The following is a 12,401-nucleotide window of genomic DNA, read 5'->3' as shown; positions in this document are numbered from 1 at the left end:
TATGGAGCGCAGTTCACAATGCATATAGATCTATCATCTCATCATGGGGACTTTTTTTCTAGTGACAGGTGTGATGAATGGGTTTATTCATATTGTTACTTGTGCACATGCACGAGACAATGAGGGCAGTTGAAAACATGGCTACTCAGTTTGTTATATCTGGAGTACTTCTCCTGTCTCATCCGGTATCCTGTGTGAATTTAAGTATGCTCTCTCTAATTCTCTCTTTCTCTCTTTCTTTCTCTCTCTCAGAGGACCTGAGCCCTAGGACCATGCCTCAGGACGACCTGGCATGATGACTCCTTGCTGTCCCCAGTCCACCTGGCCGTGCTGCTGCTCCAGTTTCAACTGTTCTGCCTGCGGCTATGGAACCCTGACCTGTTCACCGGACGTGCTACCTGTCCCAGACCTGCTGTTTTCAACTCTCTAGAGACCGCAGGAGCGGTAGAGATACTCTTAATGATCGGCTATGAAAAGCCAACTGACATTTACTCCTGATTATTATTTGACCATGCTGGTCATTTATGAACATTTGAACATCTTGGCCATGTTCTGTTATAATCTCCACCCGGCACAGCCAGAAGAGGACTGGCCACCCCTCATAGCCTTGTTCCTCTCTAGGTTTCTTCCTAGGTTTTGGCCTTTCTAGGGAGTTTTTCCTAACCACCGTGCTTCTACACCTGCATTGCTTGCTGTTTGGGGTTTTAGGCTGGGTTTCTGTATAGCACTTTGAGATATCAGCTGATGTACGAAGGGCTATATAAATACATTTGATTTGATTTGATTTACTTAGCATACAGTCGCATGTTGTTTGTTACTTGGCCTTCTATTAAATGTGGTAACACATTGAAAATAACCTATGGATAAAAGTATCTTATCTAGCTATAACCAAGGCCATTACAACAGGTAGGCCTACATTTGCTGCAGCATAGCCCATGCTACAGCAATATAAAGACCGATTGCGTGTCTAATTTACCGATCTCCATCTGGCTTTTGGGGGTCACCTTATTTTTTATTGTAAAGATGTGTTTTTTAAATTGCATCTGCCCAGTTTTAAAACAGGCTATCAGTTGCTTCGCTCTCGCAGTCTTTCTCTCCAACTCCATTCAAATTGCATCCAAAATAGATTGTCCTGTTCTAGATTGATATATAGCCCTATATATAGATGTCCTAGACCAGGTATTCCCAAACTGGGGTTACCCCCAGGGGTACGCACAATGCCGTCGGGGGTACACCAAATAAAAATGTGATTCACATGTAAAAAAAAAAATATTTAAAAAATATATATATATATTCTTCACATTTTCAAACAGTGCATTTATATTTTCCAACGGGGCTATACATTTGGGTGAGGTTTTTTTCTCGCCTGAGTAGCCTCGTTTCACTGACAAAAATKTAAGTAAACTATCTAGTGTTGAGCGAAATAACAACACAATGTCAAATACAGATAGCCTAGACGCATAATTAACATCCAATCACATTAACCGTTACTCTCTCGTGGGAAACCTTCACTCTTGCACAGACATTTAGAAACGAAACATGACAATTTGAGCAAGAATAAAAACATGGTATTTATAGCAACAGATAAATGTACCATTAATAAGAAGGGGCTAGAAGCGTCTTATATGGTGAGCTACCGAGTGGCTAGGACAGGCAAGCCCCATACTATTGTGGAGGGCTTAATTCTTCCTGCTGCCGCGGATATGGCTGGAACAATGCTGGGGGGAAAGGCCMAAAAAACTATACAGACAATKYCTTCATCAAACAACACTGTTTCACGACGYATCAGTGACATGGCAGGAGATGTTTTGAAATAATTACTGCTTCACATACAAGCCAGTGAATTATATGCGTTACAGCTGGATGAGTCAACAGACGTGGCGGGCCTGGCACAGCTCCTGGTATACGTATGTCCGTTACGTTTATGGGGGGAAGACATCCTCTTCTGCAAACCACTGGTAACCAGGACAACATGAGAGGATTTTTAAAAAGTACTGGACAGCCTTGTGACATCAAATGGACTTTGGTGGTCAAGATGTGTTGGTATCTGTACTGATGGCGCAAAAGCATTGACAGGGATTCATAGTGGAGTGGTAACGCGTGTGCAAGCAGTTGCTCCCGACGCCACTTGGGTACACTGCAGCATCCACCAAGAGGCTATTGCTGCCAAAGGAATGCCTGACAGCTTGAAAAGACGTTTTGGACACTACAGTGAAAATTGTTCACTTTGTTAAAGCAAGGCCCCTGAACTCTCGTGTATTTTCTGCATTATGCAATGATATGGGCAGCGACCATGTAACAATTTTACAACATACAGAAGTGCGCTGGTTATCAAGTGGCAAAGTTTTGATACTTTTTTTTTTTATTGAGAGACGAGCTTAACGTTTTCTTTACTGACCATAATTTTCACTTGTCTSACCGCTTGCATGATGACGAGTTTCTCACACGACTGGCCTATCTGGGTGATATTTTCTCTCCCCTGAATGATTACAGGGACTCTCCGCAGCTATATTCAATGTCCGGAACAAAATTGAGGCTGTGATTAAGTTGGAGCTCTTCTCTGTCTGCATTAAAGTTTAATTTCATCAGAAGCCACTGCCAGATTTCTGGATAGGGCTGCGCTCAGAGTATCCTGCCTTGGCAAATCGCGCTGTTAAGACACTGATGCCCTTTGCAACCACGTACCTATGTGAGAGTGGATTCTCRGCCMTCACTAGCATGAMAACTAAATACAGGCACAGACTGTGTGTGGAAAATGATTTAASACTGAGACRCTCTCCAATACAACATTGCAGACTTATGTGCRTCCTTTCAAGCACACCCTTCTCATTAACCTGTGGTGAGTTATTCACMATTTATTATGAACACATAAGGTTTTATATGTAAGATGGCTAAATAAAGAGCAAAATTATTGAAAAAAGCTCACTCATTCTTATGTTTAATAAATGTATCGTATGGTGTGTGTGTGGCAGGCTTACAATGATGGCAAAAAACAACATTTGAGATTGCGCTGACCCTGGTGCTAGAGGGGGTACGCAGTTGGAGGTTGAACGTTTGAAGGGGCACGGGACTCTAAAAAGTTTGGGAACCATTGCCCTACTGGAAGTAGTTTAATTTATTTACCCAATTAGAGCATATAGCTAGCGACATCTATGGGCTTTTATGTTTTGTTGTCGTCCGTAATGTGCAGTAGTCGATATCATATACAGTGGGGCAAAAAAGTATTTAGTCAGCCACCAATTGTGCAAGTTCTCCCACTTAAAAAGATGAGAGAGGCCTGTAATTTTCATCATAGGTACACTTCAACTATGACAGACAAAATGAGAAAAAAAAATCCAGAAAATCACATTGTAGGGTTTTTAATGAATTTATTTGGCCATTCCTGTTTTAACATTTGGATGATGAATGTGATTAGTCACAGTGACACAAATGAGAGAACTCACTCTCAACATTTTAGTCACCCTAGCAGAGCTRAGAAGTGAGTGACTATAATGCAGGTTAGCGGTTTCATCATGAATTTTGATCTGGAGGCAGCTCTGCAGTGGTCACTAGATGGATTAGCCACAAAGTCCAAATCTGATTTTAAACCTAACCTTAACCACATTGCTAACCCTAATGTCCAGTGGCAACCCGTCATTCAGGGCAGGTCGGGCAGAGCTAAACATTTTTTTGCATGTTATTTCGGCATTAATACTTGTCACATATTAGTTTGCAAACAATGTAAAAAAAAGTATTCATTTAATAAAGCCGCATACAAACATGGTCTTTGTTTTGCTTTCTTGAGTAAGGCAGCTCCAAAATGCAGGTGTTTCAGCCTAGCTCAGTGCTTTCTGTAGTGGTGGGGCAGCCTGTGGAAAATACGGAGAGCAGGTGTTGGTAATGCTCTCTAGTTGCGCATTGATTGGCTCAATATTCTGTCACTCATGGGGACACTACATCACCACCAAGTCTAAGGTACAACTCTAAAATTCAAGCTCCTTAGGTGCCGCCATAGAGTTACATTAGAAGTGCCCATCCAAGAAGGCTCAAGGTCATTGGCCACAGATAAAATGATGTCAAATCACATTATATCTACAGTAGCTTTGAATGGACTGATCGTGTCATCATCATACTTTCATTATCTTAGCTAACAGTCATCATCATGTATCAAGTCAACAATCAACTGTCAAATCCTTTTTAATCCTTGTCATATGAAGAGAAATAATGAAGCAAAATTATAGATAAAATGTATCGGTGCTCATCGGCCATTAGACATAAACATTACACAACAGGTTTGGAAATCGCAAATTCAACAATGAATGGTTTGGAAGGAATCAGTGGCTAACTGCAAGCATTGCAAAGCAATCACTATCCTGCTATTCAGTTGAGTGGCTGTGTAGTCCCAAGTCTGGAATGAAGGGTCTCTTTTCCAAGCTTAAAATKATAAACATTCAACATTGGCCATGCTGTCAATGAAGCATGATTTCTGCCGCGTTTAAAACAACTGTTAACTTGGAACTGCGAAATATGACTTCAGTGAGTTCAAGACAACTGGGAACTCGTAAACAAATCTCAGACTGGAAAATTACGTTTTGAATGGTCATCCAACTTGGAAATGTAAATCCGGAACTCAGGCCTCTTTCTAGAGCTATGACCTGAAGATCAGTGACTTCCTCATGATTCGACTTTGTTTTTTTCAGAGTTCGCATTTGTCTTGAAAGCACCATAAATCCAGAGAATGCCAGAATTTGAAGACAAAGTTCGATGACAAAATTTGCCCACAAAGGACCTCCGCGCCACCTTCCTGTTCAAGTGAGCACAGCACAACAAGGTGTGTCCAAAAATGTATTGTATGCYGCTGCATAAATGATGTAATATGCCAGGGAGATATGTATACTGTAGCTAAGAAAGTAATACTAAGTGTATGTTGTGTAGTAAGCTGTAGCCCATGTGCCTCACCCTAATAATTTGGTCTATTTTCCCCTCTTAATTTCAGCCTACTGTTGTCCCCTTATGCCATAGTTTGTACATCTCAATTGTCAGTAGAAACCACATTTGTTTAAGCAAGTCAGCCATATCAGCTATGTTTTTTTAAAAGGTAGTAAATGAGGCTGAATGAACTGTTTCGCTGCCAGACAAGGCTCTGCTGATAGCCAGGTGTAGCAGTGGTAAGGTGTTGGGACTGCTGTTGGGACTCTGCTGTTGGGAAAGCTTTATATAATGTAGGCCCAAACAGTTGGTGGGCACCGTTTGTCACCGTTATACTGCAATTAATGTATTGTTTAGTGTTGTGTTTTGTAGTGGTTTTGCTGGCATGCATCCCACATTTTTCTTTGCCCCACCAAGATTTACATGCTCAAATCGCCACTGCTAATGTCTAACTCTAACCTTAAATTAAAACCAAAAAGCAAATGTTTGTTTTAGTGAGTTATCACAATATAGACAAATTGGATTTTGCAGCTTTGCAGCTAAGTGGAAAGTGCTCAGTTCTGCCTGCAGGACAAGACTCAGACGATGAATGTCAACCTCAAATCAAATCAAAGTTTATTTGTCACGTGCGCCGAATACAACAGGTGTAGGTAGACCTTACAGTGAAATGCTTACTTACAGCGTCTAACCAATGGTGCGGAAAATAAGGTGTGTGTGTGTGTGTGTGTGTGTGTGTGTGTGTGTGTGTGTGTGTGTGTGTGTGTGTGTGGTGTGTGTGTAGGTAAGTAAAGAAATAAAACAACAGTAAAAAGCATTTGAAAAAAGAGTAGCAAGGCTATATAACAGACACTGTTAGTCAGGCTTATTGAGGTAGTATGTACATGTAGGTATGGTTAAGTGACTATGCATATATGATGAACAGAGAGTAGCGAAAGCGTAAAAAGACTGGTTGGCAGGTGTGGGACACAATGCAGATAGCCGCGGTTAGCCAATGTGCGGGAGCACTGGTTGGTCGGGCCAATTGGTAGGATGTACATGAATGTATAGTTAAAGTGACTATGCATATAAGATAAACAGAGAGTAACAGCAGCGTAAAAGAGGGGTTGGGGGGCACACAATGCAAAAAGTCGGGTAACCATTTGGTTACCTGTTCAGGAGTCTTATGGTTGGGGGTAAAACTGTTGAGAAGCCTGCTCCACTACAGTCCCGTCGATGAGAATGGGGACGTGCTCGTGCTCCTTTTCACACTAAGCTGAGTTCGAATACCCATACTAACATACTGTATACTACATACAGTTGAAGTTGGAAGTTTACATACACCTTGCCAATACATTTAACTCAGATTTTCCACATTCCTGACATTTAATCCTAGTAAAAATTCCCTGTCTTAAGTCAGTTAGGATCACCACTTTATTTTTAAGAATGTCAATGTCAGAATAATAGAAGAGAGAATGATTTATTTCAGCTTTTATTTCTTTTATTTCATCACATTCCCAGTGGGTCAGAAGTTTACATACACTCAATTAGTATTTGGTAGCAATGCCTTTAAATTGTTTACTTGGGTCAAATGTTTCGAGTAGCCTTCCACAAGCTTCCCACAATAAGTTGGGTGAATTTTGGCCCATTCCTCCTGACAGAGCTGGTGTAACTGAGTCAGGTTTTTAGGCCTCCTTGCTCGCACAAGCTTTTTCAGTTCCGCAAAAAATTTTCTATAGGATTGAGGTCATTTATGGCCACTCCAATACCTTGATTTGTTGTCTTAAGCCATTTTGCACAACTTTGGAAGTATGCTTGGGGTCATTGTCCATTTGGAAGACCCATTTGCGACCAAGCTTTAACTTCCTGACTGATGTCTTGAGATGTTGTTTCAATATATCCACATAATTTTCCTTCCTCACGATGCCATCTATTTTGTGAAGTGCACCAGACCTCCTGCAGCAAAGCACCCCCACAATGATGCTGCACCCCGTGCTCATCGACAGCTGGGATGGTGTCTTCGGCTTGCAAGCCTCCCCTTTTTCCTCAAACATAACAATGGTCATTATGGCAAACAGTTCTATTTTTGTTTCATCAGACCAGAGGACATTTCTCCAAAAAGTACGATCTTTGTCCCCATGTGCAGTCGAAAACGTAGTCTGGCTTTTTTATGGCGGTTTTGGAGCAGTGGCTCTTCCTTGCTGAGTGGCCTTTCAGGTTATGGCGATATAGCAGTTGTTTTACTGTGGATATCAATACTTTTGTACCTGTTTCCTCCATGATCTTCACAAGTCCTTTGCTGTTGTTCTGGGATTGATTTGCACTTTTCGCAACAAAGTACGTTCATCTCTAGGAGACAGAACGCGTCTCCTTCCTGAGTGGTATGACGGCTGCGTTGTCCCATGGTGTTTGTACTTGCATACTATTGTTTGTACAGATGAACGTGGTACCTTCAGGCGTTTGGAAATTGCTCCCAAGGATGAACCAGACTTGTGGGGGTCCACAATTCTTTTTCTGAGGTCTTGGCTGATTTCTTTTAATTTTCCCATGATGTCAAGCAAAGAAGCACTGACTTTGAAGGTAGGCCTTGAAATATATCCACAGGTACACCTCCAATTGGCTCAAATTATGTCAATTAGCCTATCAGAAGCTTCTAAAGCCATGACATAATTTTCTGGAATTTTCCAAGCTGTTTAAAGGCACAGTACACTTAGTGTATGTAAACTTCTGACCCACTGGAATTGTGATAGTGAATTATAAGTGAAATAATCTGTCTGTAAACAATTGTTGAAAAAATGACTTGTGTCATGCACAAAGTAGATGTCCTAACCGACTTGGCAAAAGTATAATTTGTTAACAAGAAATTTGTGGAGTGGTTGAAAAACGATTTTTAATGATTCCAACATATGTGTATGTAAACTTCCGACTTCAATTGTATACGACATACTATATACTATTAGTTCAGTTTAGTATACTGTAAACTAACGGTATTCTTTCAGCTCTTCGCCTGTCTACCGGAAGTTGATGCTGTTGCTATGCAACCTCTTGCTAGCTAGTTAGCATAACAAAGTACTAGTTGGACATTTTACGACTTCAGGTGTGTTTTTACATTCAATCTGGAGTGCCAGAGTGTGCTTGTAAATTCAGAGCATTGTCAGATTGTACGTGCGCACACTGAGCATTCTGACATTGGCTAGCTTGCTAGCTACTCCCAGACACACATGAGACCACTCTGACCATTTTTCTCACCCTAGCACAGCTAGTTAGGCAGTTTTCATGTTATCCAGAGTGTTGGTGACTGTAACTATGCTGCTGGCAACAATTGAATTATGCTTTTATGCTGATGTTTTCTGACACTGGCCATATTCAACGGGTGTTGAGCGCTCGTAAATTCATTATTCTGCACTCTGGTACGCTCAGATGAGAGTGCTCTGAAATCTGAGAAGATAGCCATAGCAAATTTACGAAAGCACCCGAATGTCCATTTTGAACGCACAACAACTACACCATTTAGCTAAGCTAAGAATGATGGGAATAATCAAGTCAATAACCGTTGGGTAGTTTGTTAGATAGCCTATAGTTAATATACTGGCAAGTTTGATGTATAAGTAGCCAACTAATGTTAGGTAGCTAGCTAACATACAGGTGCGTACTGCTGTAATGATATGCTATGTGGTTCATAAGGACAGCATAGCTAACAAACTGTCAGCCAACATAATGTGTAAGGTAACTTATTTGACAAGTCATAACTTAATTACATTGCTGAACATTTTCTTAACATTTGTCATAAATTGTTAAAGCAATGAATTTGTATCCGCTCTCGTTGTACGTCGGCTCCATATTTTCCGCCATTTTCTTCAAATCTGCATTATAGGCCCTAAAGTACGTATCCTCTGTGTGTATACTTCATACTTTGGTGAATTTAGTATGACATCCGGGAACTTTTGGCATACTAACTATATCCATACTATGACCAATAAGCATACTACATACTCAATTCACTTCACAAGTAGTACRGTTAGTACGGTTAGTATGAGTATTCGAACACAGCTTATAACTGTGTTACTGTTTTGGATGTACAAATGCTTCCCACTTGCAAAGACACACACAAGAAACACCCACATCAAAGCACGCCTCCAATACACACACCTCTTTGGCTGTTAACTAACATGCTATTTGACATTTACAATTAACTTTGTGGTTGAACTTATTTTCTCAAAGCTGCACTGCCCCACAAAGTTACACTTTCAAACTTGGTGAACTTACATTGCAGGTGAGCATTTTACATATAGAATTAAGTCTTTGTCAGAGGATCTATCCATTCACGGATAGATACAGATGAATTACTACAAAATATGTAACTTTAACAAGAAACTCAATGCAGAGAACTGGCAAACCTTTTTATTTTACTTGCACTTGTATGTGCTACTCTATTGTTGCAAAACAGACATAGCTACCCCTGGCACTGAAATAAAATTGTTAAAATCTCATTTGAGGTGTCTGTTATTGAACTTTGCACTTCCGTTGAACCCGATACTGCAACAATGTATCTCTGTATAGTAGGCTATTTTCCATCCTGTTATGCTACTAGAAAAACTCATAACACTACCACTACATCAGAGAGGGAAGGGCCAACAAAGCTACAATCAATGGTTGGCTGGTCAATATGTCAATCCAACTCAAGATGCAAGGTTTGTCCAATGACAAGTCTAAATCATTTGATTTACTGCCTGAAGCTATACATAGCCTWCTTTGTGCCATTTCTAAAACAATCCTTCATACCACCGACTTGTCAGAATATGAATATATAATATACGTTAAACTTGGATTTCTAAAAATGTAGTGATTAAATTAAATAGAAATTCAGAATGTGATATTTCTGTTCGGCATTTCTTGTATATCACTCTAAATGTGTAGCCTATATTCAACCATACTTTCTAGTTACATGAATATTATTCTTATTGCATCAATGAAATAATGAATTTTATTCAAAGTGGTCGTGAATATCCACTTATTTTGAAATACACTGAGAAGGCCTGGTTATAAGCACATAGATGCATTATCACAACTTAATAACGTWAAAAAAAAAWTACTTTTGGATTTGTGTATGAAATGGAACGAGCGGCCAAAGGATGGAAGACCAATATTCTGATGTTTTCTGACAGTGTAATGTGAGATTTTATTAGAGTCAGTATAGCAATGTAACGTTATTGATCTGTCAGTTTCCCTATATAGTTGTTACTGCTGTGTATGGGAGGCGAAGTCAAGTGCAGGAGAACAGAGTAGATTTAACAGGCACACTTTTCTTCCGGTCAAGAAATAGGCACAAAATGACATCAAAGTGCCCAAAAGAAAACAAGGAACATGTACAAAAGTATAGCGTGTGAACATCTCACATAAAAATAAACAATTACACACAAAGACATGGAGGGGAACAGAGGACTAAATACATGCAGTGTGGTAAGATAATGAAAAGCAGGTGTGTATGGAAACAASACAAAACAAATAGAAATATGAAAAATGGAGCAGCGATGGCTAGAAAGCCGGTGACGTTGATTGACGAAAACCTCCCGAACAAGGAGAGGAGCCAACTTCGGTGGAAGTTGGGACAGTACCCCCCCCTTGACGCTTGGCTCCAGCGGCGCGCCGACACCGGCCTCGGGGTTGACCCGGAGGGCGAGGCGCAGGGYGATCCGGCCGGCGACTGTGAAACTCCCGTAGCAGTTCGGGGTCCAGAATATCTGCAACCGGGACCCAGCACCTCTCCTCCGGACTGTACTCCTCCCACTCCACGAGGTACTGAAGGCCCCCCGCCCGACGCCTCGAATCCAGGATGGTACGAACGGAGTACGCCGGGGCCCCCTCGATGTCCAGAGGGGGCGGAGGAACCTCCCGCACCTCAGATTCCTGGAGTGGACCAGCCACCACCGGCCTGAGGAGAGACACATGGAATGAGGGGTTTATACGGTAATCAGAGGGAAGCTGTAATCTGTAACACACCTCGTTCACCCTCCTCAGGACTTTGAATGGCCCCACAAACTGCGGACCCAGCTTCCGGCAGGGCAGGCGGAGGTGCAGGTTTTGGGTCGAGAGCCAGACCCGGTCCCCTGGTGCGAACACCGGGGTCTCACTGCGGTGACGGTCCGCACTGGTCTTTTGGCGAAGCACGGTACGCTGGAGGTGAACATGGACGGCCTCCCATGTCTCCTCCGCACGCCTGAACCAGTCGTCCACCGCAGGATCCTCGGTCTGACCCTGATGCCACAGCGCCAGAACCGGCTGGTACCCCAATACGCACTGAAAGGCTGAGAGGTTAGTGGAGGAGTGGCGAAGAGAGTTCTGCGCCATCTCGGCCCAGGGCACGAATGCCGCCCACTCCCCCGGCCGGTCCTGGCAATAGGACCGCAGAAACCTACCCACATCCTGGTTAACTCTCTCTACCGGCCCGTTACTCTCGGGGTTAAATCCCGAGGTAAGGCTGACCGAGACCCCCAGAAGTTCCACGAACGCCTTCCAGACTCTCGATGTGAACTGGGGACCACGATCAGACAATATATCATCAGGCACCCCGTAGTGCCRGAAGATGTGAGTAAACAGAGCTTCCGCAGTCTGTAGGGCCGTAGGAAGAACGGGCAGAGGGAGGAGATGACAGGACTTAGAGAAACGATCCACAACGACCAGGATTGTAGTGTTTCCTTGTGAAAGAGGTAGATCGGTTAAGAAATCCACAGACAGATGTGACCAAGGTTGTTGTGGAACGGGTAAGGGGTGTAGCTTACCTCTGGGCAGGTGTCTCGGAGCCTTACACTGGGCACACACGGAGCAGGAGGAAACATAAAACCTCACGTCTTAGCCAAGGTGGGCCACCAGTACTTCCAAGTCAGACAGCGCACCGTCCGACCGATCCCCGGATGACCAGAGGAGGGTGACGTGTGGGCCCAATCGATCAGCTGGTCACGAACAGCAGACGGAACGTACATACGCCCGACGGGACACTGGAGGGGAGCGGGCTCTGTACGCAATGCCTGCTTAACTTCTTTGGGATAGAGGGGCGCTGTTTTCACTTTGTAAAAAATCGTTCCCAAATTAAACTGCCTCGTACTCAATTCTTGCTCGTACAATATGCATATTATTATTACTATTGGATAGAAACACTCTCAAGTTTCTAAAACCATTTGAATTATATCTGTGATAAAAACAGAACTCATTTTGCAGCAAACTTCCCACCAGAAGTGAAAAATCTGAAATCGAGGCTCTGTTCCAGGGCCTTCCTATTCATTTGCTTGAAATCTATGGATATACATGCACTTCATACGCCTTCCACTAGATGTCAAGAGGCAGGGAGAGGTGGAATGGGGTGTCTAGCTTGATCTGAGGTCGAACAAGAGCTCTTGGAATGACGTGACCACTATTCCTTTGTTCAGCAAGGCGCGGGAAGGAACCCTGGATTGCGTTCTGAAAAGCTTTCGTTATAGACGGCTAATATCTCCGGCTTTGATTTTATTTGATACATGTGA

The sequence above is a fragment of the Salvelinus sp. IW2-2015 genome, linkage group LG22 (assembly GCF_002910315.2).
Source record: "Salvelinus sp. IW2-2015 linkage group LG22, ASM291031v2, whole genome shotgun sequence".
Taxonomy (NCBI): Eukaryota; Metazoa; Chordata; class Actinopteri; order Salmoniformes; family Salmonidae; genus Salvelinus; species Salvelinus sp. IW2-2015.
This window is presented reverse-complemented; position numbering follows the sequence as displayed.